General features: G+C 35.9%; 1 long non-coding RNA gene across 2 annotated transcripts in view; it reads left to right on the top strand.

Moving 5' to 3' along the window:
* LOC121312942 overlaps nucleotides 1–26,258 on the top strand; it is a 58,274-nt gene extending 32,016 nt beyond the window's left edge. The window contains exons 3-5 of one of the 2 annotated variants that reach the window (XR_005949916.1): nucleotides 8,572–8,655; nucleotides 23,412–23,509; nucleotides 25,987–26,258. This is a non-coding gene — a long non-coding RNA (uncharacterized LOC121312942). The remainder of the gene's footprint in view (nucleotides 1–8,571; nucleotides 8,656–23,411; nucleotides 23,510–25,986) is intronic. The other variant, XR_005949915.1, reaches the window with a different exon arrangement.
* The last annotated feature ends 766 nt before the right edge of the window (nucleotides 26,259–27,024 follow it).

Genomic DNA, 27,024 nt, shown 5'->3' with positions numbered 1-27,024 from the left:
AAGAGACAGTGGCCCTGTTTACTCAGTTCAATTTAATAGAACATTCTTTTTACAGGGTTATTACCAATATTATTATTATTATTATTAATACTTTAAAAAATACCCCGATTTCCCTTTTAGTTAGTTATTTAACTGTATTTTAAGAGACTTGTAAAATGTTATACTATGAAAAAAGGATTACTCTTTGTCACACTCATTTACATTGATGTATGCTTCTGTCCTACAAACGCCACATCAGATAACCCAGACAAATTAGTCCAGACCAACATAATTACATATATTCATGATGCTGTTTTGCATCCCGCTTGCAGCATGCTCGATGGGGAGAAAATAATGCAAAGATTTAACAGAATAAAATAACAAAAAACTAAAAAAGATCTAATGGAAATAGGCTTAGCAGACCTTCATCGTTTATTATTCTTATTTCTTCTTCTTTTTTTTGTCGGGAAACACAGCCACTAGTTGTACGACCAGACGATGTGTACCAGACATTTTATTTTCTGTACTCTTAAACAATAAAGAAGCTGCCATTGTCTAGAACTATCAAGGTCATTTAGAATGGCTATTAATGTGGAAGATTTTTTTTCTTTTCTCACACACAATGCTGTCACTGCTTCAGTGATGGTGGTTCTGTTTTTTTTTTTTTTTTTTTTTTTTTTTGGTTTTGGTTTCCCACACCACAATGATGTGGGGATTTGTTATGCATGCACGTTTTGAGCCATGTGCAAATCAGAGTAGTTGAGCTCTTGCATGTGTGATGAAGATGAAGTCTGAGCAAGGATGCTGTGAAGCCATAGAGGCAGAGAGGGAGAGAGGGAGCGAGGGTGAAAGAGAGACAGGAGAGGATGCCTAGTGGCTAGCTCAATAGCCCTTTGTGCTGGAGCAGGGAGCAGAGTTAATCAGGAGCTCTACAAGTAATTAACGGCAGAGTTTGGGTAGTACAACTGCTTGGGTAAACAGCGATTGTTCTTAGCACAAGATTCCAAACAGAGGCAACAATGCTGGCATTGTCCTCTGGCTCTCATTAAGGGGATTCAGCGATGGGAGCTGAGTGTTCAGAGGCGGGTGGGAACCTGACAGGCAAACTGTGCACTGAACGAGTCTCCCATGATCCCATTACAACAGGCTCTGGCTTTTGGCATCAGCGGTGCCAGCTGCGTCAGGAGAAGCCAAGCCTGTCATACCATCTTCACATCAAAATCCTCTCTACGCTGAGGAAAGAGGAATAGTTTGAGGTTAATGAAAATAAAAAGAAGAAAATAAAGTACAATGGAATACATTAGGCCTTGTTAACAAATACATTCTATTAGTAGTGAATAAGGCATCCTAGTACCTTGTTTGTTTCAAAGATTTCCGAGATTTATGTATTTAATTACTGCATTCCCAAGGAGAAAACACCCATATTGGTCCCTGACCCCCCCTTGCCTTATTTTATTTTTGTTTTGAAAATCATTTCCAAAAAAAGAAAAAGGAGGTTTATTATAAATTCATATGTATATTGCATTTGCAGTTTTTTGGGTGTTGAAGTGATCTTATATTTGCATGCATTTGCAGCATTACTGTTGTTGTTGTTGTTGCATGTATGTATGTATGTATTAACGCTGGTATATATAGTACTTTAGCTATTGAAAACACTGTAGAGGAATTCTGCTGTGACATCACTGATCGCACTGTGTTAGAAAAGATCATTACTACAGCCCCCCATATTGTTTCTACTTTCAGTGATTTAAAAAAAAAAAAAAAAGATGGTGTATTATTATTAAAAAAAAGAAAGATGGTGTATTATTAAAAAAAAAAAAAAAAGATTCCATAAACCTTCTGCTGTAAATTCAATGAAAAAAATGGACAAAACAAAGCTAAGCCTCTAAATTGTTTTGGCCTTAAATTACCATTATTGCCTTGGAGTAAATGTTAATAGGGAAAGAAGCTATTGCGTAAACCTCGCATATGTCCCATGAAGGCCTATTCTTTTCAAATCAATTGTTATGTATGTCCTTATTTTCCGAAATGGCTGGCATTTCATATTATATCTGTATATATGCTTGTTTAATCCCGGTTGTTCAGTCTGTCATGGCTGTAGGCGCTGTTGTGTGATTTCATTGCTGAAAGCGAGGTGTTTTTGCTTGTGGGATGGTGTACTTGATCCACATGTAGAACCTTTTAAGGTGAAAAGGCAGTGCAACTTTAGTGAATATATAAAATACAGCAGTGAGGCTTGAAACAGTGTTGATAACGTATCCTCCAACTGTAGACATCGTGTTCACTAATTTATTGTGAATACGTGCCTGCTTTCTACACTCATCTCATGCCGTTTGTAATGTATGCAGAGGAAAAAGCCATACAGTGTGGGACTAAATACATACTGCAGTGTTAGGAAATTCATCCTAGATACTACATCCAGTTTGCACCATGCGTTTTTAATGCAATCAATTAGTATATATATATAATATATATGAGGATATATATAATATATATATATATATATATATATATATATATATATATATATATATAAACCCCTATTTCTTCCTTTTGGGTTTCTTTAAAATGTAATTGCAATACATTTGTAATTGTATATATACTGTGACAAAACATTTCTAATAGAATGTTTTTGTTAAATTATTGGATATTGCTGTAACACTTATTGTAACCAACACTAAAGTACTCTGTTTTTTTTTTTTCAATCCTACATTAACTTAAAAAAGAAAGAAGAAAAAAGAAAGAAATTGATTGTCTTCCTGCTGGTTTATACAAAAGGATTGAAAATAGTTAGAGCTTATCTCAGAACATTGGGTATACTGAGTGATAGACACCAACCTATATTTTCTGCTGCAGTTGGAGTAGTACTATGTGCAATTATGTGTTTGACTGTCATAAATAGTGCCTGACTTTCACTTGTGTCTGCCTGTTAATACCAAATGGATTTTTTTTAATGCATGAATTATGCAAGTTCTCAAATAAACTTCACCTTAAAGAAATGAAAATAAGTCATGCATTCAAGTATTTTGTATTAAAGTTTTGAGTGACAAAGAGAATTGCACACTAACTTCTGATGTAAGTACATTAGAGCAAGCTACTGAATTGTGCTTCTTTTTGTGTAAAATTGCAGCAGAAATGATTGGAAAATCTAAAGCACAATATTAAAAGTAGGGTAAATTCATTTTGAAAGAGGTGGTACTCTTTGAAAAGGGGATATTGCCCCTTAAAATAATAATAATAAAAAAAAAAAAAATATATATATATATATATATATATATATATATATATATATATATATATATATATATATATATATATATATATATATATATAGTTTAGTTAGTAATTTGCTGTGAAAAGGATGAACCAAAAGGCTAGGTTTGTGAATAGAAGGATTCATTTCACAGACAGTTTTAAAAGCAGCATCTGAAATGAACTGACGCAGTGTACAGGTTTTGCATGGATAGCATATAGTGTGGCTTGAGCAGTTGCAAATGAATGAATGCATAATTTCTATCTTCATGTAAAAATAAGGCAGGACACACCAATTAGAATTAAAATCTCAATTAAGACCATACCTTGAATGGCTTAACTCTTTTTTGTAATAATGGTCCTGTCCACACTCTCCATGCATCTATTATTCAAGTGGAAGGGAATAGAGGAGTACATTGGAAAGTTTTCTACAAAAACATGGTCATTGAATAATAACAACTACTGTGTTGAAGCTAGAGGAAGAAGAAAACTGTTTAAATGACTTGAGTACCTAAACCCAAATAATCCTCACTGGCTGTGATTTGAATCACTCCAGATCAGGCGAGTTTGTGTCAATTATTCTAGATTCAATTTGAAATATATTTAAAACCTGCCCTTCTTTTTTTCTATTTTGCTTATTGAAGGTATAGAAATCCTGCAAAGACCCTCCCAGTGTGTTACAGTGAACCACGTGTTCTCAGATGCAACATATTTCGTCTGTCTGCATCAAGAGGCAGGGAGGCTTTTGAAGTCATTGAGAAAGAAAGAGATTTACATTTTTTATTGCAAATTCTATCAGTTCATATCCATCTACTCCTATATGTTTTGACTTCTTTACCTGTGCAGCAATTATGATAGGCTCTGTGTGTATTCTTTCCTTGTATTATTATTATTATTATTATTATTATTATTATTATTATTATTATTATTATTATTATTATTATTATTATTACAAACAAATGTTTCATCAATATTTACTGTGATACAAATACATTAGCAGTAGATGGATATTGAAAGGTAAAACCTGCAAGGAGTTTAAGTAACAAAAAACAAGTACAGTACCTCAAAAACAAGTCTGTGCAGATTGGGAGGCCCCTAAGACTGGTTAGAGATTCTGATGTATTGAAAATGAAGAGGAGAAAAGGAGAAACTTGTCATTTTTGACACGATTCTGTTAGTCAGTATGGCCAACAACTTTAGAAACTGCAGAAGCTAAGCAGACATGTTAATAGGAAAAGCCTGAGTGTGGTGTGATGCATTCTGGGAGGTTTTGAACACCCTTGCAATCTTTGCTCTTGAAAGTTGTTTCTTTAATACTTAATCCCGATTGGGCAGCATTGAAAGGGCTGTGTGTAACTGTGGGTACAGTGCATGAGATCAACACACTCAACATAGGTCACAGAAAAGAAATAAACTGCAGCTCTTAGCAAAGTCTTAGCATGTTCACTTTTTTTTCCCTAGCCATCTATAATCGGTAATTCGCAATTAATTATTTAAAGGCACCACCCCTCATTTCAACATTTTAAAGAATGTTATTTCTTAGTATTGAAATATTATACTGTCTACACGAGTAGGGCAGGGGTTAGCAATCTGAACTATCCTAAGGGCCACATCAAGGGGAGCCATCAAACACCTTTTGGATTTCATATTGAGGTAGAATGTGTTTAATCATCTCAGTGCTTTTTATTTGCACTTGTTCATATATGATAGATCTATTTAAATAGCCTTTGCAAACAGCCATTTTCATTGCCTAATTAAGGATCCCTGTAGGGTGTGTTTATATGTGTGGGTCCCATACAGTATGATTGTATAGTGACATGACCACAATAAGAAGAGTGTATTTCCCATTGAGGAAAAACAGGCATTATAAGAGGGCAGTTATTGCTCCTCAACTTAAAACTTTACAGATTTTATAAGGTTACAGCTGTCAGTCAAAGCTAAAGATTCTGTCAACCAGCAATAAACATGTATTTGCAGACAAAAGCATTGTAATTACTGATATGATAGTTCTACCTGCTGAAGCATTTGTACAAACTGCATATTAATAGGGCTTTGCTACTAAGGATAGCTCGCCTCATTGTTTGGCACTGTTGATAGAGGGTAGTTTTAGCAGTAATATAAAAAACATATTTTTTCTAGAACTTTGTAAAACTGTGTGTGTATATATATATATATATATTATATATATATATATATATATATATATATATATATATAAAGCCTTTTCTTTTTCTTCTTCTATAGCTTTGGTTCTTTTTCTCATTTTTATCGAATGCCTCTGAGCTGATTTTTGGGGACTGCTTGATTGATTTAAGTTTGTTTCTGTTGCCTTTGAAATTACTTGCCATGCAGCTCATGACTATATCAACAAATCAGTTATAAAGACTGCTAAGGTTTTTGCTTTTTTTGCATTTACAATTGTGTTCAGTTCCGAGGAGTTTACTGTTACTGTTACTATTGAACTCTTTCCACTGGGCAACTGCAGTGATCAGATCAGTGTCAATGCTGTATATCCTCTGAGCAACCTGCAGCAGTTAGTGTTACTGTTAGTGATTACTTTTTATCTTTAAGTTTATCTCAAAAGCATTTTGTGAACAAAGTCTACTTGACGGTTATTTTTAACATCCAAGCTTGTTTTTAAGCATATACTTGGAAATGGAACACCTACTGTAGAATGCAGCAACAAACAGCTACGTTAGGATATTGCTGTTTAACATCTCTGGAGGCTACCAAGCAATGGGTAAACTGAACTTGTGCTGTCAGAAATGTGTTTCTAGTTCTGCAAGATTAGGCAGGACATATTTTCTTGACAGTAACTGTGGGCACCTTAGTCTTGTCCGTATAATTGAAGGGTTAAAACATGCCAGCTTGCTATAGGGAAAGTTACGAGGATCAGATTCACTTTGGAGTAGGTCGAATTATGTCTTTCCGTTTTTTTGTTTCTGTTCAGTCATTATGTGTTTGTTGTGTTTTACATTAATGTACTGTATGTTTTCACATGCACACACACACACACACAAAGCCCATATGCGTTGGTCAGAGGAATCCCATTGCTATGTGTTTGGTTTTAGTATTGGGTGCTTGGTTTAAATATTTAATATACTCAATGTCATTGTGACAGGGTGCTTGTGTGAGTAGCCGCTGATTATGCATGACAGAGAGACAATGGAGGTGGAGTTGAAAACGCTGGCACAGGCGCGCAGGATTTATTCACAGAAACAGAAATTAAATAAAGGTGGTCATATGATGTTACCAGCCATGGTAACACACAGAGAACACTTACAGCAAGCTGTATAAAAATAAAACACAGTAGAAAAACTACAAATAAAAGGTGCCACACAGGGCGAGCGCTAGCCTTATAAACAAGTTGTCCTGCTCCAGGAACCGACTACACTACGTAATCCTCGCTATACATTACATGGGATCATCATCCCCTAAACTAACCTACTGATGAGCCGGTATTCATATGACGACTCCTGCTGCTTCACACAGCCTTGGCTGGGCATTGTCTTCACAAGCACCGCTTGCAGTTTCAGGGCTGCGTAGCTGTCTTTCCTGCAGAGCGGACGCCCTGCTCCTGAGTATACGCCACTCTCCACTGAATCATGGTGTTGGGCCATCTCCAGCAGATGTTTTTATGCTGACGGACAAGCAGTCGAGACCCACCCACCTGCTGATTGAGGACCAGCACAGCGAATCACTCGCTGCCCTTCCTCTCCACCAAACCTAGCAGGCAGCATGTCTCAACCGAGCGTCCGTCTGTAAACAATAATTTAATCAAACAAATCATCTCCAAAAAGACACACAAGAAACCCATTTCCACAAACAAAATTACACCAACACTAACTGCCATTGTGCAGGGCAACCGCCCTGCCATAGTCATCTACTCAAACTGGACTGGTGAGAGTATTTTAGTCCAAGATTATATCTTAGAAAGGAGAAAATGTGTTGACGTGTCTTTAGAATTCTTCCTAGAAAATAAGTCGAATTTTATACTTCTCTAAATAAGCTTCCCTGACAAAAAGTCCAGAAAAGTTCAATTCATTTTTTTTTGCATGAACACACATAGAACTTGCATTTATTCCTAGGGAATACTATATCAGTTTGGAGGGGGCCAATAAATGTGTCAGTCTCTACGAGGCCAGCACACAAGGGTTAAAACTCCCATATTTACAATAATTGCTAGCTTTCTTTGTTAGCCAATGATTTTTTGTTATTAAAACAAGGCTCGCTATGCATTAGGGAACTGATTCAAAAACAGTATTGTAGCATCTGAATTTAAGATCATGCAGTACTGTAGCTGTACTCTTAAGCACTGTGCAGTGCAGGGCTGAGAGCACTATTCACCAATAAACACTCTGTCTCGATCGACTCTCTACTGCAGCATACAGTGGCAGTGATGTGTAAGTGTCCCCCCCCCCCCCCTTCCTCTCGTTATGTTGTGCTAATGCTGCTGGAAGCTGCCATGTAATAACAAAGCATTCCTTTTCATTTACATGTTATAGTGAGGCATGATGGTAGATCGCAGATGGAGATTCTGACATTTCATTTTAAGATAGTACAACCAGTAGATCAAATGTAACATAATCTTATCATTCTCTTAAAAATATCACTCCTGTTCAGACATTTGGACTTGCACTATGTAAATGTGCGTATTGACAAAAGCATACTGCACAGGAACAAATCTGTGTTGTTTCCTTTGGCCAAATGTGCTTCCATTGAACACGAAACACAATTCCAGCTTTGTGGGGTTTTCTTCATCGGGCTGATTAGAATTCTGAGCATATTGTCACCACTTCACTAATAACGGAACATTGATCTGTGCTCATTAGCAAGGTCTGTGCATTGTGGCAAAACTGTCTGTGAAGAGCACAGAATAGGGAGTACAGGAAATGGCTGGCGATGCAGAAGTCTAGCAGCAAGTGTATGTACCTACTGTTGCTGCATTCATGGGAATGAAAACTAGTGGGGTTCAAGGTCATCACTGATGCTCAGCTGCCATGGGCAGCATTGTCTGCAAACCCCCTTAATACAGTCAAGAGTTCTTTTAGCAACAAGAAAAGAGCTGGTCAATTGATACCATTACACACTGTGCACATGCAGACTGTATAAACTAATAGTACGCATTTACTTTGTTGGCATAAAATATACTACTGCTACTACTACTACTAATAATAATAATAATAATAATAATAATAATAATAATAATAATAATAATAATAATAATAATAATAATCAAAACCACCCTTGTCCCCTGGATTTCCTGCCTACTTGCTCTTTCCACACATTTTTATGAAGCTTTTCTTTCTTTTCTTTCTTTTCTTGGTGGCTCACCCACAGATAACAGAATTCTTTGGTGAAAAAAAAAGTTCACTATTACCATAAAAGTTGAAGCAACAGTGGAAAAGATGGACAAAAGAGTGGGTAAGGATAAAGAAGAAAGTGGGTAAAGGGATATTTATCACTTTGAAAAATATTGTGCTAGGAAGCTAAATTGCTCAGAAGTGATATGACAGCCATGAAAACAGGAAAAATATAAGCTTCAGTCAGGGAAGAGGCAATGATTAGCTTCATTGTTGGAGGCCTTTTGAGCTTCATTGGCCCCAAATAATACCCCACTAATGAATCTATCGGAGCTTGGCAGAACTTTGTATGGAAGACAAACTAAGTTATGGTGGTCTTCCTAAGCAGTGTGGTATAGCATAATGATATAGAGCAATTCCTCTTATGGACTCCTTATTTCAAGGACCAAGTATTTTCTCATGTACATAAAGAACAGTGATAGGTGTTGAAGCTTTACATGAGTGAAGATGAAAAGATACATGGTAAGAAAATATATAAATGTATATAGTATATATGTTTATAAAAAAATAACATAGTATATAGTGACATATTAAACACAGAAAATATATCAATTATGAATCATTCAAAATATGTAATATTGGACCCTACTCACAAAGCTTTAAATAATGTGATGTCTGTCATGAATAACAGTAAAATCTTTGTGAATAAGGAACCATTGTGACCATTAATAAATGTAAAGACACATTTACAAAAAATATAGGCCTATAACAGAGTTAAGTACACTATTCAGGGTCTGGGTAATTATTAAAACCATAACTGGGTGCTCTATATAAAAAATTGCTATTCTCTCAACATATATATATATATATATATATATATATATATATATATATATATATATATATATATATATATATATATATTTATTTCTGACATTTAGCCAAAGAGACATTTCCATTTAGCCAAAGAGACATTTCCCTTCAAAGTTCTTTGGGCTGTGTTTTACCCTGTGCAGCCTAATGGAATCAATCCTGACATGTTTCAACTTTATTTCCTTGAACAAAAAACAAAAACAACAAAAAAAGTTGGTAAAACAGCTAGATTTCTAATCCAACGCTTCAACCATGTGAAACGAACTTTCCAAATTCCTCAGCATAACTTTAAATAAAGAGCATGAAAGGGGAATACAACAGGATAAATCAACTTGAATTTGAAATCCACTGCAGCATATGAAATGGCGCAGGTTCATTGTAAGAGAGGACGACCCCGTGGCTTCTTGCAGTTTGAAGCTAATTGTTTTCGTCAGGATGGGAACGTCTGGCCGTCCATTGCAATGTGTCCCACCAGCAAGGCTTCAGTAACTGAGCCAGCCTGCAGAGAATGAACCCACTTTGTAGCGACACAGCGGGCTCAAACACCACGTATTCTGCCCTCCAAACTGTCATGCATAACAACTTTATTGTGCTAAATTGAACTTGAAAGCAAGCAAAGGAAGGAGAGGCTATGAGAAAAGCGTGCTGTCAGCGCTGGCAAAGGGTGTCCTGGAAAGAAGGCTCTGAGACAGGAGAATAAAAGACCAGGCCCCATGAACACAGCATATTGTTTCATTTTAGACTATGATTCCCATACAGGGGGAAATAGCAAATGTGATGTAAATTTATTGAAATGGATTCCCCTGCTCAAAAGTTTGCTCGTTGCTCTCATCCGACTTTCCCAGCTCCCTGATTCGTTGCTTTCTGCAGAACCATAATGACATATAGCCATCATTGTATCAGCTTCTTTGCAAGGGTAGAATAATGATTAATAGCTGGCTGCTAATTTGCACATGTCCCTGAAGCACTGTAGTGTTAAACAGCCACAACACCCCCAAATCCCCCTTTTCTGTTTTAATGAAAAGTCCTTCTTGTACCTTTGCGCTTCTAAACAAAAACTGATTCCAATCAGCTCTCTTTCATTCAAGATCCTCCCTCATTTTTTGTGGTAGCTTTATGTTGGTTATTTTATATATAAAAATGCATTGATCCAGTTTTTATTTGTAAAATGTTGCTCTGTTTTTTTTTTTTCTGTCATTAGCTATGTTTTTACACAATGAATATTTTCTTCCTACGTGTTTAAGTTGTGGATAGCACAAAGTTGGAATGTGTGAGCTTTCTGAAACAAGTCTGGCAAGCATAAATCTGGGTCTGCCCAGGGTACTGGAATCCTCAACAATAGTCTGGCTCTATTCATTGTATCACTGCATGTTCCCATGAGAGACTTACCACTGAGAAAGGACTATATCAGTTTTCCTGACAGGGATGGTTATTCATTTTGTGATCATAGTCACTGCTAAATGAAAACAATTCACCTTAAGATTTGATGTGTATGATAGACCAAACTACTCATGCCGGATACATGATTCGGTTCATCCAGACATTACACTTTGGATACTGTTATCTACATAACACAAAAAACAAACTAAAAAAAAACAAAAAAACAACAGTACAACAAGGATTAAAGTCTTGCACTGACCAACTTTTTAATAAAGTTTCCTTTACAGGACATTGTGTCTTTGAATTGAATTCATAAACGTTACAAGTAGAAGCTTTAGTGTTACGGTACTTTGACAAGCTGTCCTGTGCATGAGTCTTCATTATTTTGATAACAGGATGTTTAACAAACAGTTGCTAGAGTGAGCATCTGAATACATGGATGCTTGTTTCTGTGGTAGATGTTTGTTAAGGCTTCAGTAAAAACGATTGGTCTGTTGAGATAGGGTGGGTAAGAAGGCTATCCTCTCCTAAGCCTTTTATTGTGCATGGATCAGCAAGTAAATAACAGAGCCATAAATTCTTAACATTTGTATTCAGTAAATTAGATGGATCACAAAGTCTAAAAGATAAGGTATATTAACATTTAACTTTGTGTCTTGTTCATTTTACTTTTCTTCATGCCCAATGAGTGCTTTATGTTGGTCTTTAAAACTCAAGAGTATGCTGCATCACATCTATATTAAAATGAGACACAGACAGAAAGAAATGAGGTTTACAAAGAAACATCCAACGAATTCACAGTAAATAGTTTGGCTCACCGGATGCATACTGGCTGTTTCTCCAACACTAAACACAATTCTTTTTTACATACTAAGAGTGTCAATTATTATTTTCTGATGTGGTAAGATTGTCATTAGTCATAAGTTGTAGTAAAGACAGGTGGCAGACTTTTGTTTTTGCTTAAAAGATTTCCAAAACAAAACATTGCAGTTTTTTGGTTTTATTTTCTAAAGTGAAAACCTTACAAGGCAACAAAATGCTTGCACTCAAACATTTCTTCAATACTCTTTATTGTTATAATGTAACCAGATGCTAAACTGAATTATTTGATCATCTGTCTTTTAATAGAAAGCCCTTTCAACACAAAGATAAGACTGGGCCAGGAAAGACAAGACTCTCCCTTCTCTTTACACTGAAAATAACACACCCAGACTGATTTACAGATATGTTATATTGCACATGTTGGAATATGCCCAAGTCTACTGGTTCCAAGTTTAATGTCTTCCTTGTAATGTTGGGCAACCTGAAGCATAATGCTTGGAAGAGCTAACGAGCACAGACCTTATTGTTTTGTGAGAGGCGAATCATAAAAGTTAATTTCTGTCCATTTCTGAATGCAAACCACTTCCTCCAGCCTGGTGCCAGCAGCATCATTATAATGTAGTGGAATAACTTCATGAAGACTGTTCATGGGTCTTAATTTGTTATAAATTAACTTTACTGCAGTTAATGCAATTTATACTAATCATGAGGAAACTAGAAAATCCTTAATTTAGTGTTGTACCGAGAGGAAATTTGACATTAGGTGATATTGATGGCAGGATGTCTAGCAGAAGCTTTATTACTTGCCATGCGGTTCAAATACAATGGCAGTTTTGTAGTGGTTTTAATAGTGGTGGTTATGAATGGCTATGGATAGCACAAGTTCATGCTTTAATACCACTAAATTCTGTGTAAAATACATTTGTTTTAATATGTCAATGGGTCTTTCATAGCAGTGTTCACAATGGCCCATTCACGACAATGCATATGAAAAACAGCAGTTTTGTTGGCTAAAATAAATAGTGTGTAATAATTTGAAAAGCTTTAAGTAGAAGCATTATATAAAAAGAAAAGGTCTATAATGCAACTAAAGAATATAGGAAAGGCGTATAGATTTTATTTATTTTACCTTCTGCCACTCATGTCAGCCAAAGTACTGCACTTAAACAAAGACATACTCAAACATGAATAAGTAAACAGCGTAAAATCTAAAACAAGTAATGAATAAAATACAATGTATAAAAACCGTACAACGTATAAATACATATCACTGTTGATCCAATGACATTAACAACACAACATTGAGTTGAATAACATTTTCTTAGGTGGTTATACTAACAGTTTGCAAAAGGTTGTCAATAGTAATGTGTTTTTTTATGTGCTTTGTTTATGGCCAGGGCACATTAAATGCTATCCTGTTTAACATTGTCTTGTTCTATAAGTTGTGTCTATTGGCTTTCAAGCTCAAGTTCAGTAACAACATAAGCAGTGTATTTATACAATACAGTCAGCAGTCAGGCCGGGATAAATCCCTACCAATATCTGACATGTGGAATGCTTTTGCTGAATATTTAAATATATTTTTTCTTTTTGCAATTTTTTTTAAATCTCTGACCAATGTATAAATAAAAGAACCATTGCCCTCCTTAATGAATCCTTCGAAGTACTCTTTTAAAAAGATGTGCTTCCTCAAAGGTTTATACAAATAATATTGAGGATGCAACACCCATTGATTAAGGATTTCCTAAATGACAAGTTGCATTGTAAAAGATTCTTCATTTGTAACCATTAAAATACATAGAGCATCGTATATCCAGAGTAAAAAGTCGCTCAGCTGAAAGAGAAGGCAGGCACAAATGACAATGTTTTCAGCATGGTGTCATAAAACTTGCTTGTATCTTATATGCCAAACTTTACATAGTTCAACTGACGCTTGAAAAGACTGCAAATATTGTAGCTCGATGGGTACAATCTTTTTGTGTGGCTTTGACATTTTTTGTCGCCTGGAAATAATAAGGGCAGTGTTTACCAAAGATTTGTGTCTAACCATCTGTGGGATAAACCTTGAGAAACGTGAGAAACTGTAACACCATTAGCATAAGAATAATTGACACATCAAATTAGCTGTACAATCACAGAGGGCTATTTGCTTGTGCTGTGCACAAGCAGACAATGTGGCCATCTTGGAATAAAAAAAAGCAGAAGCACTGACACACTTAACCCTTTCCACGTCTTTATGGTTTGAGCAGGCAAAATCTTTATTCGGGACTCTGGATTAAATTAACAACAGCAAACACATTTAATCCACTTTAAAACACCACTTTAGAAACCACCTTGGTTTTTATTTACATTTAAAAAGGTATCTACTTACAGCAACTACTTGCTGTTGGCTTTCTTTATATCTATAGTACATTTAAAACTGGAGGTTTTGTGTAGAAAAGTATATACTGAGGTGTTTATCCTGTCATCTAGTGTGTACCTCAGTACCTGTGCCTACTCTGTCCAAATCCTCACTCCCAATGTTTACGTACAGTGTAGCATTTTAAGTAGTGTTTAGTTGGACGTGCGTTCATGAAAGGGTTAGGTGATTTCAGTCTGGGGCTGGGTGGAATCTGCAGAAATGAAACAATAGCTATGTACAGTTTTGTTTCATGGAGACAAGCCTTTGGATACGATGTGTAGAAATGTTTCTCAAAGAAACTGCATACATAATTGAAGCCATGTTGAAGGGTATTCAGTTACCAGACTGCATTTCTTTCAGACACAATTGTCATGTATAAAATTGCCTTTTATTTTACATTTAAAGATTGTTAGAGATTGTTGATAGTGAAAGGAAAAAAAATAAATTAAGAATATTATACTGGTCTTTGGATTTCTTCTACAGTATTTAATTAAAAAACAATTTAGTTTTATTCTATGTTAGGTAACATAATAGATTTATTTATTTATTTTTAATATGTAGACTGGTTTCTAAATAACAAAACTGTGAGCTTGTTATTCTTAAGAGTAATAATACATAGTAATAATACCACTAATATACTAAAAGAACAATTAAATTGTTAGGTCAGTAAGCTTTTATATCTTTCATTGTTTCATATATTTGATACATTTTCTGTTTCTTAAAGCATACAAAAGTGACTAAAACATACAACATTAAACACGGCCATACTATGAGCAATATTGCTGACAAATGTATCCCGATTGAAATTATCATGATGGTAAAACAAAAGGAGGGGAAGGGGGTTAATTCAAACTAAACATGCTGAGTGGATATTTTGCGTTTTGTTATTTTAACTTGTTTCTCTCATTTCTCCCACTGAACGCAATTATGACTTTGTGAAGTTTATATCAGCAAGTGTTTTTTTGTTTGTTTGTTTTGTTTTTTTTCCCTTGCATTTTCATTTTCTTGCTCATTCAAAAACGTCTCTTTAAATTCTTCAGTTATTGGTATGAACCTCAATGTTTCCTAGTTGTCAACCTTATTTGGTTGAATGTCCATGTCTTTATTTTGAATGGATTATTTCTTTGCTGCGCATGTTGTAGCGAGAGTGATAATGGAAGCGGTTTCTTTTTAAATGAAACTACCAACCAGGGAGTTTCATGACTTTGGAACATGTATATTAAAGGAATATATCGTTTGCACATACCTACGTATGCACATGAATATTAAAAGCATATGTAAGCAATAAGGCATGACAGGATGTGGGACATACTCTAACATCCACACCGCCCGCCCCCGGGTGCATTATGTTACGAGGCGAAGCCGAGTGGCTTTAATCGCCCAGGGCGTGTGGATATTAGCGTATATCCTACACCCTGAAGTTCCTCATTGCGCTTATAAAATGGATCAACCAACATTACCAAAAAAAAACACAAAAAACGTAAAAACATGTTTAATTAACAAAAAAAGTAATTTTTATTAAATATCCTTCCACCTCTGCCTGAACTTACAAAAAATAGTCCCTCAAAACATAAAAAAATAAAACCAAAAATGCATTAATTAAAAAAAAAAAAAAAAGTGCTGAATTCAAAAAAAAAAAATATTTCAGGTGTTGAATTGAACATTGCCATTGAAAGTGCAGTTTTGATTCGTTATGTTTCTTGTAATGCTTGGTTTATTCGTTACATTTTAAAGTAAAATATTACCACCCATTTCCATCATGCCACAGCACAAATGAGTCTGCCTTTAAATCACGCAGCACAAACAAATTAGACTGTTGCGTGTTTGATACATCACGCAACCCCTTCCTCACAAGAGCTGCAATATATCAGTGGAGAGTATTTTTTTTTTTATTATTTTTTATAAATAATCATTTTGTTATCAGGTAGTAACAGAAGGTAACCATACCAGATGTGTGCTAAACCTTCACTGTAGCGAGAAAGACGTTATTTTCATGGAATACCCGGTTACTTATCAAACTGACTGCAATGTACAGCTTGATAACGTGGAGAACCGTTGGACCAGTGTTAAGAAACAATTTAAAACAATACAGCGTACAGCAGAAGACACGATACCATCGTACTTGTACACATTTAAAAGGTATGGCAGGGACTGTCGAGATGACTTTATAAATGTTCAGCATCAGATCACAGTGCTGCGCAGAGGGTGGGTCCAGTGGCAGCAAGCAGGCAGACCGAAGAACGGACAGCGGGAGCAACGACAACAAAACATCTTTCAACCCCCAAGTCTCTTTTAAGAGGGACCCAAATCTTTTGTGAAAAGCTGAAAGCTGAAGAGATATTTTTTAAACTATTTATTTTTAAAATGGGATAGGGAAGCGCAGTAGTTCAGAAAGAAGGAACAGAGCGATCAGAATGGCGAGTTTTGAATTTATTTGAATACTTACTTTTGCTTTTTATCACTAGTTTAATTAATCATTTGTGTCCGGTTCAGATTCACTCAATATCTAATGTATACTTCGGTTTCCCAAAAGTTCAACATTTACATAAATCTCGTCGGTCATGTTTTTTGCGATACATTCCAATATGTCTGCTGTTTTTGTTTTTAAATTCTAGGTGTATGGATATCTGCAAGTGCCAGTGATTTGCCTGTTTTTGAAAAAAAGTGCCATAATATCAACACACCCATGTGACCTATTTTGACCAATCAGGATAGAGTATTATAAATACCCACATATATATATATATATATATATATATAATATATATATATATATATATATATATATATAAAGCCAATTATGCCAGCGGGACTCAACAGAAAAGAATGAACTAATTAATTCCAATAAATATATAAAAGTTAAAAAATAATTAAATAAACAAAATTAATTCAAAAGTTGTGCATGCTGATGCGCTGGGGAGACCATATCAAGGCTGATCCTCAGAGCCAGCATTGCATGATAATATAAATATAAGTTTATATAAAATAATGTTAATTAGAATTAATATAGATTTAAAGGTATAAGTAAAAGTGATGTCACATATAGAACACCATTACATCATGTAAGAATAAATCATGGATTTGAATATAAACAATAACAAGTAGTTGTCATGCCATCAAACACCTATAAATACCTCCAATGTTTTGATTCAAACACAGGCTCCCTTGAGAAAGATCTGTACAACGTTTCGATATTTCAATTTAGCGTTGTTTCCATGGGAACATATAATATATATAATAACACCATTGCATTTTATTACTTTAGTGATAATAATAATAAATAATAATAATAATAATAATAATAATAATAATAATAATAATGGTTAGAAAACAAGTTGGTTATCTTAAAAAAAAAAAAATCAGTATGTAAAAATATAGATATTCTAAAAGTAAATAAATGAATATGTTCTAATCTACACCATTGCTTTAATGAGTAAACAAAGGATGATTACTAAATGTTCATTCATTTTTTGTGATCACTACAGGGGTTGAATCTGCATGTGTTTGTTTGTATGGTTTAATTTTACCTTATCAGGTTGGTTACAGCAAAATAGCAGCAGCAGTTATACAGACTCGGAGAGTCTGTCCTACCAAGGCCTTGTTCTGATTCAGCCTGGTTTACTGATGGTAGAAATGTCTTTAGGTATCCATGACAACACTGGAGCTTGCCAAGGAGATACCATAGAGCTATTCTGCCAAGGGCAGCTGGGATTTTTAAAAAAAGAAAAGAAAAGAAAAGAAAAGAGGAGCCCTTAACTCTTTGTTACATTTTGTAAAATTAAACAGACTAGCCATATACACTAGATAGATAGTGATTATAGTAACATTTCTGTTAGTTTTGTGAATCAGGTGCAGCACCTTCACCTTTCATTCAAAATGCAAGGTTTCTCTGGATTTGTAAAGGTTAACTGTTTGATTTGCATGGTATCCATTTAACAGTATCTTACAGTATGTATTGTAAACATATTGGTATGCCACTTAAACATGCAGGGGAACACAATGCACTTACAAATATTTTTTAAAATAGGAATTATTAGTAATTTGTATAAAATATATCTTTTTGCATTTTCATGAAAAAGGTTTGGTCATATATGCAAGTTTTGGGTCACTGAGTAACTGTATTTTGAGTGATTAAGCTTATATTAAGCACTTAATTGGTCCAATTAAATTAGGGTACAGTTGGAACAAAAACCCTGGAGGGACACAGGTCCTCCAGGACCGGAATTGCCCACCACTGTGCTATGGCAATATAAAGCATCCCAACTCTCTCCAAGCACAAAATGTTCTATTATATAGATTTACCTTCCAAAAGGGCTGCCCTCAGCCATGGATTTCCTGAGGTTTCTCCCTAAAAAAAATAAAGGGTGTTTTTCCTTACCTGAATGCTGAGTGGTTCGTATTTAGTAGTTTTGCGGGGTGCATGGTCGGGTTGAGAGGCTGGGCTCTCTCCCTCGGTGCAGTCATGCTCTGGAGGACGGGCCGTGTCTCAGCTGCTGATTTTCATTAAATTCAATATTTGGGGGTTAGGTGGCAGAGTGCCACTGTGGACAGCGTTAAATATTTTTCATTATTCATTCATGGTTTGGCGGACTTGTCATTTCGGGGAGAGGTGGCTACAGCCACTTCTTATCTGCGGCACTGGGATGCATGTGTCTGTTCATGTATTTCCAGCCCGCTTCGCGAAGGTAGTCATCGGGCACCCACGGACGAGGCCTCCAGCCAGCTTTATCTCGCAATTGTGGGGTGCATTAATTATTTATTATTCTCCATTCATGATTTGGCAGTCTCGTCTTTTGGTGGGAGGTGGCTCATAGCAACAGCCTATCTGCAGCACTGGGATGCATGTATCTGTTTGTGTATTTCCAGCTGGCATCACGCAGGTAGCAGTCTGGCACCCGCGGACAAGACCTCCGGCCAAATATATATTTCACTCAGGCCCTGAGCGCCCTTCACAGTCATAAATTATCTGCAGTTGCAATCGTTATCATCATCATTCATTCACTGCCATTCATTTAAGCGAATTCTCTGTGCTGAAGTGGTGTATTTTGTTCTTGGTGTCATATTAATAAGTGGTAATTATACATGAAATCCTTGTATTTAACATGTTTTTATGGCTTCTGGGCAAATCCCGAAATTACCACTTCGCATCCAATTGGGCAAATCTAGATTGGCTCAAAACTTGAAAAAGACTACTGGGCGAAACCCGTTTTTTCAACAGTTTTCACTGAATCTAGTTTCGTCCATGCTTCAAAATCGATGCTAGGCAAATATGGTTCGCCCATACCATTAATTTGGATGAGTCTAGTTTTGTCCAAAGCTTCAACATCGATGCTGGACTAATCTAATTTTGCCTAAGCCAATTATTTGGGCGCGTTCAGTTTTGCATTTCTACACTCTCCCCTGCCAGCTTCCAAGTGCATGGCAGGGTACCTGCCTCGCCTCCACTTCTGACAACAATGTAGTGACTGTGTGCTGGGGTTCCAGCGGTGGTGCAGAAAAGGCTGGACACCAGGGCTGGTTTTAATAGTGGTTAAAACCACTCTTTATTAGCTCTCTCCCAAAAAGTTAAAAGTCAAAAAGTCTCACTCCTCCATACGCGCAGGCAAATCCACACATAGGTGGGTAAAACTATCAATAAATGAGTGGAAACACTATTAGAAAGTGATAAATAAATTAAAAAGTGCTAGTCCCTGAAGTTGAAACAAAAGAAGATTTGAACATAAACAATTAACATATTATTTCTCTCTCTGTTGTGTGTGTGGCGAGTTTGTCTACCCTTTACACTCTCTGTCTTTCGCTCTATCTCGTGTGTAGCGAGTTTGCCAGCTCGTATGGAGAAGCAAGGCTTTTTGACTTAACTTTTTGGGAAAGAAAGCTAATAAAAAGAGTGGTTTTAACCTCTATTAAAACCAGCCCTGGTATATGGTGGCAGACATGCGAGTCCTCTGAAACGTGTCCTGCCAAGCCGCCTTTTTTTGTGCTGCAGGTCCATCAGATCCATAGTGCTGGAGAACAACACAAATCTGAGTGGCTTCTACAGAAGACCCACAGGCGCCCTACTGGCCACAGGACTTACTGGTGTGCAGTGAACCCTGGCGACCTGAACCCTCCCCATCTGGTCTGCGCTCGACCAATTGTGCACCGCCCCATGGAAACTCCTGGCCACGATTGGCGATAACATAACTTGGACTCGAACGAGTGATCTCCAAGCTATAGGGCGCATCCTGCACTCCACATGGAGCGGCTTTACTGGATGTGCCACTCAGGAGTGCCCCCTTGTCACATATTTTAAATCACTGTGCTGCCTCACAGAATTTAAGCTAAGTATAGGTAGCCATCTTGCTTACACTCACTTACATAACTATGAAACTGAGTAGTAAGTAGACATGCTGATTCGGATGAAGAACATTGAAATGAACTGGAAAATAGCAAAACAGAATAAAAAAATAATAATATATATATATATATATATATATATATATATATATATATATATATAGATAGATACTATAGATATAGATAGATAGATAGATAGATAGATAGATAGATATATAGATAGATATATATCTATCTATAGATATATATATATATAATACGATAAGATAATATACATCACCCCCGAATTTTCACCATCGTTATCACTTAAAATAATGTATTTTTAGTGGTTTGTAAACGCTAAAGAAAAACCCCAAAAGACACTTGTGCACATTATTCACCCCTCGCTGACACAGATCCTGAACAAAGTACTGAAATCCAAGACGTTGTTGAATTTATTTTTATTCCTCGGGTCTGTTCTGCTCAGTGTGTCTGCACATTATTCAAAAAAAAAAAAAAAAATGATTTTCTTTTACATGTTTTAATTGGATTAAAGTACTCATCTCAACTTAGTGTGTAGTTCAAAGTTATACATGGGGCTACTTTATTTGGCGTAAGGATATTTAATTAAAAAAAACACTAATAATGTTTTGCCTTAAACATGATTTATGCTTTTTTCTTCAAATCCACTGTTTTATCTGGATTATAAATGCAATAAGGCTCTTTAGGACATCCGTGTGCATTGAATATGTAGACTTCTCGGTGGCTGAAGGCACTCGACTTCATCTCGTGCCGCACAACGCTCAGAGGCGTCCGTATATTCGACGTATACGAACGCCCAGCCTGGCCTTATTGCATACATATAAGAAAACTACACCAGGGGTGGAAGAAGAGTGTCACAAAAATATGGTATAATCTGCTATTTTTTACACAGGGATATTAAGATATATTTAACATTTGATATATCATTTCTTTAAGTATAAAGTATGGTCATGGACCCTGCCACAGTCAAATTAAAACAGGAAATCTGGAAAACAGGTCACCAGTACATGTATACAAAACATCCAGTTTATAGGAAAACATGATTTTTTTTTTTCTTTTATAATTTATTTGCAATTTTCTATTCACCTGAAATACTGCTGTATGGGTTGTGGCCAAATAAAGAGTGTCAGGGAGTTAACAAAAATGAGAAGAACTCCCCTCTGGTTTGGAGCTGCACATCTTTTGCTATCTGGATGGCATGATGTATTAAAAACTTCTGTTTCTTCTTAAAAAAAAAAAAAAAAAAAAAAAAAAAAAAAATATATAATATATATATATATATATATATATATATATATATATATATATATATATATATAATCATCAATTTCTTAATGACATTGTGCGGTATTCATGACACAAGATTTACATTCATATGTGCTCTGTGTGGAATAGCAGGGGATGAAAAGGTTGTGTGCATTATGTTGCCACTTCTTTTTATTTTTTCTTTATACTTTGTATACATTTATTTTACTATGACTTTGTTGCTGTGCATGGCATCCTTTTAACAGCAAGGAATGAAAAAGTTCCCACATGTGTTTAACTTTTGGGAAAACCTCCTTTAGTTCAGTTTGGCTTCCTCTCTGTTCCATGTACAGTAATGTGGAAAGAGAATAACATGGTGTCTGTAGCATGAAAACAAGAATAGTGAATAGCTTGGTTATCAGCCAGCCCTGGGGAGATCCACGTGGACTCACTACTGCACAGAGTTCATACTTCAAAAACAAACCAACACTATAGATTGTAAAAAGTGTCACAGAGTGGGGGTTGGTACTGCTATTTAGTCCCTTATGTTCCGCATATTTAAGACTATGTACCTACTGTATATTTCTCTTAAAGTTTCATTGAAAGATGGTTTGTTAACTGCTTATAGAAATACCAGTCCTGCTTGTTAGCTTACATGTCAGTACTGTGCGTGTGTAAAAATCTCAGTGAAATTTAGCTACAAAAAAAGTCTTCTGGTTTCTCAAATCATTTTATAAACAGAGGTTTTACATAATCCAAGCTAATGTGTCCTAAAAAAAAAAAAAAAAAAAACTGCTTGTATGTGGGTGGTGTGCCTTCCTAGCTTGCAGCATTAGGGTCATTGCTTTTGTTTAGAAACAAAAGAAAATCCACATTTTGTTAGGGTGTATTCATATGTTTTGATCTGTTGAATTGACAATAGAAAAGAATGCTTTTCACCCAAGAGCCCTAGAGCCTTTACGGTCTTGATGGTGTCAAACAGTACTTAGTAAAATAGTTTTTTTTATTTTTTGGAGGCCTATATCTACATTTTAACTTTAGTTTGCTGAACCTATGTTTCTGATTTTAAAAGCTAATTTGTTTGTGCAAGTACATAGAAAGAAAGAATAGGAGGTTCTAAAATAAAACATAAAATGGCATATAAAGTAGGCTCTATCCAGTTAATATTAAGTTATTGCTCCAATGTGAATGTATTTTTTGGCTGTTCCAATAAACTGTTCTTATGAGCTTGATGTTGAAAAACATAAATAGGTATAATACTGTAGGTGAGGCATGTCTACATTAAAAAATAGGTACCATTATAATGACCTGCAACTCAAAGTGCTAATGTGCAGAACTATTTACCATATCAAAAACCATACCATAATAAAAAAACACAAATGTATCAAATGCTTTTGAGCGCAGGATAGGTGCATATTACATGTCCCTTTTCTGTGGTGCTGTGGCTAACCTCTTACCCAAATGAAAGGTTTTTCTAGATGATAAAAGATTGTTAATTATTCATGTGTTTAGACAGTACGACCTTGGAAAATGACGTTTATCAACCAGCGTGGACAACAAATGCTGTATAAACATATCAAATCAGATTCTACACAGTTCAAACATTAAATATTATTGAAATGATTTAAGTATCTCAAGGGGCTTGGTTGAGTGACCTGCCCAGGGTCAGACAGCGTGTCAGTATCTGAACTAAGTTACTTGCATACATATACGTTTTTTCAATTAGGAGAGATTTTCTTCACCAAGATGAGTCAACAATGTTAAAAGTTGTTATTGAGTGGAATTTCATTTTCTTCCAGGAACGCAGGAGGTGTCACAAGGAGGTAGCATATCCTATATGATCATCTGAAACTGTCTGATGGTCCACAGTGCCTTATGGGAAGGATGATCTATTAAAGTGAGTAAAACAAATACATAATGTAGTCAGTTGTACTCATGTAAGGCTTTAGGTATGCCCTAAATAATTAACAGCTAAAGAAAAAAAATAAATAAACAAAAACCCAAACTCAGATTAGTGTACTAGCAATTTAAAACTGCAGATCACTGTATGTCCTGTTTAATATGCTGTGAAATGTATTACGTGCCACTGCTTTTTCTTTGTTCCTTAAATGTCGGATTTTACCGGCGCGTTTCGGCCAGCGACTTCCGCGCCGGTTAATCTAATAAAGTTTTTTCCACTTTTTACACTATCTCCTGAGTGTTGCTGGGCTTCTTACCTATACTATACTTACTTTGTTACATGCACCTTAGGGAACTTGCGAAGTGGCACCAGTTACTTTTTCTTTAAAGAGAGTTGACAGCTTGCAAAAGTATATGTTTCAGGAGGATCCTACCATTTTGTGTCATATATATTTTTGAAACATATTTCTCTGCTCTGCATGTGCTGCCTTTCACCAATACCATTGTAACTGGCAGCAATAACTGTTCACATGCATGCTGGAATGTGTAAGATGGTGCTGGTGGTGGAAGGTAAATAGGTATTCAAAATAATACAAAAAGAGCACTCACATACTAAATAAAGGGTTAAACAAAATATTCACCACCACAAAATCAAAAGAAAATCCTTACCCTAGTAAAACAATACCGGTGACCTAGAGACCTATACAGGAGTATAGTATAGGCTTTTGGCTCTCTCTTATATTGAGTGGCTGTTCCCAATCAGCACCAATTATCTAACTTGGCAAAGCCACATTCTCACAGGTATTTGGAAGGGATAGGAATTAACCCCATGCCTGCCAGTCACCACCACCAACGCAAACAAAACACTATTTACAAGCAGGGATCATGGCTGAAAACCGACGGAGACGTAGGATTATAGAAATCTGTGCCAGACACCTTCCACATGTGCTCCCAAGGCTGTCTGGATTGGGAGCAGTGGATGTTTTCACGTGAAATGCGGGTTTCCATGTGAAAATGGGCACGGATTTCCCATGTTCTATGTCATGCTTGCGAGTGAATGAGATTTAATGGACCTAGGTTCAACTCCAATCAGCAATAAAGTCTGGTCCTGAAGAGGTTAATTTGAATTTGTAACTGCAATTCCTACTATGTTGATAATTAGTATACCTAACAGGACAAGAGCAAGGGCTGCGTGGAGGAAGAACCCTGGGAAATGAGAATAGGAGAGAGGTGCTTGTAACTTAGTAAGAAGTACAGGTTGTCCCCTTGGCTCGCGGAAAACCACCCTAGTGAAGGTGAGACCGTATGGATCGGCCTCCAAGGCTGGGAAGCAACTATTACTTCCTCCAAGGGGAACCTAGAGGGCAGAGAACAGGAAAAAGGACGAGAGTTTTGGTCAGGGAGGTTGAGTTGGAAAGGGAGCTTCACTTGCCCCCACAGGGAGACTGTTGCAGAGGTGGAGCAACATAGTACTGGAGAAAGGGAGGAGGAAACGAAAAAAACACAAGACGGAGAACAAACGCATGAATAGGGCGATTGGCAGATATTTTTGGTGGGACAGAATGGGGAGGAGCCCTAGCTCTTGCACCCTGAACCACGTACAAGGTTACAATAAGATTCAATCAGGTTGTCTTTGTCCCTGAAAGAAAGGAACAAGCCATCATGCATGAATTCTGACATCACTCAGGAAATTTGACACACATCTACGACGTTACAACTGGCATTATACTTATAGACTACCTGAACATAAAGGAAATAGAAATCCTTTATACTGTGTTTAGTCCTATGGGAGGCCCTAATGCCATTTCCACAGCTGCCCAATCTTAACAGAACAGATCCAAGGAAGAAATTGGGGCACAGAAAATGTTGATGATTGTTGTACTCTGCAGAGTGAAACACACATTTTTAACTGAATAACGTCAAAAACCTTGGAAAAAGTAACAATAAAGACTGTTCTTTGAAATTATAGTGCCAAACTTTTTTTTTTTTCCTGCTGTGTTTCATTGGAGACCATACGATTCTGACATAGCAAGTGGTTTGGTGTCAAGGACAGACAACTGTAGATCTAAGACACAGGTACCAAGCTACAAAAGTATTTAAGTGGTTTATGTGCATAAGGAAATTGGAGGACATTCTTTTGTAATCAGTTAGATTGTTTAATAGAAAATATATTACGAGCAAGGTATAAAAACCCATCACTGAACAGAATTGCTCCCTTACTAAAAACAATAGGGATTTTTCCATTTCACCGTCCAGTCTAGAAACAGGTAATTTGTCAGTGGTCGTTACTGGTTATAATCTTTTGTAATGGGAATCACAGAAAGGGCATTTAGAGTACTAACCATTTATTTGACTAACCATTCACATGACACTTGAAGTCCTTGGCCTATCCTGGGTTAGCAAGTTTAGACTAAAACACAGCTTTGTTAGACATATTGTGGCCTCTAATTTATCTTTTGTTTTGTCTCTTTTCAGGTGGTTCACTTCATATGAAAAGCATCTCAAGAAGCTTGTGTAGCCAATTCTTTCTTTGGTCATATGTTTGTTAAAGCAACAAGCATTTTATAAACTATGGATTTTGGATTAGAAAACTATTTTGTATGTTCCAACTTTGTTCTGTTCAAACTAATGCAAACCTATTGAGTTTATTTGGTAATAAAGCAAAATAGATTCAAACAATGTAATAAAATACTGATTTATGTAATTACATCCCAGAACTTTTATAATAAATGATTTTGAAAATAATATTTACATTTGTTTTTGTTTGTGTCTATTTTAGATTCGTATTTGATTTAGTCAACTAAAGGGTAAAATATTGATAACATTTTAGTTTATTGATCTGCTATAAACAATCAATGCTTCTATAAATATGTTATAAATGATGTTATAAACAACAATAGGCAGTTATTTGTAATAAAAACATGCTATAACACTACAGGAAGGGAAGGAGGGAGATGAGGGAGAGAATTCAATCAAAAAAATCCCATTTGTTTCAAAATACCTGGGCCACTGCAGGGAATGCTGTATGATGTTGCACATTTTGGTTCCATCGTTAACCAAAGCCTTGGGTTTTCATTTATCAGTAAATAATAATACCCAATTCACAAAACCCAATGCATGAGTATCAAGTTTCAAAATGTAAAGAATTAAGTGGATGCTGATCACTCGATTTCAACATGTCTTGGTCATTTACTTAGGTGATTCACTTGTAGGCCCGACACAGCAAAGAGTCTACTGAAAAGGGTTTTGTCATTGACATTTACACTCTCAGATCGACACTCTACACTCTCAGTAGAATCTCAAGTGCAGTAATTACTCATACGTTCTAATGAGCGCATGACTTATAATATGTATTTGAGTTGCAGCCTGGTAATAAAGCAAAGAAAAATATGAAAGGTTTGATGTGTTTATATCAAAATGTGTATACAGCTTTTAGTCAACTAGGGTTTCAAAAAAAGTGCATTCAGCAAATGAATTCAATTATTTCTGGAGTTGTTGGATTCCATCAGGAAA

The sequence above is a fragment of the Polyodon spathula genome, chromosome 1 (genome assembly GCF_017654505.1).
Source record: "Polyodon spathula isolate WHYD16114869_AA chromosome 1, ASM1765450v1, whole genome shotgun sequence".
Taxonomy (NCBI): domain Eukaryota; kingdom Metazoa; phylum Chordata; class Actinopteri; order Acipenseriformes; family Polyodontidae; genus Polyodon; species Polyodon spathula.
This window is presented reverse-complemented; position numbering and strand designations above follow the sequence as displayed.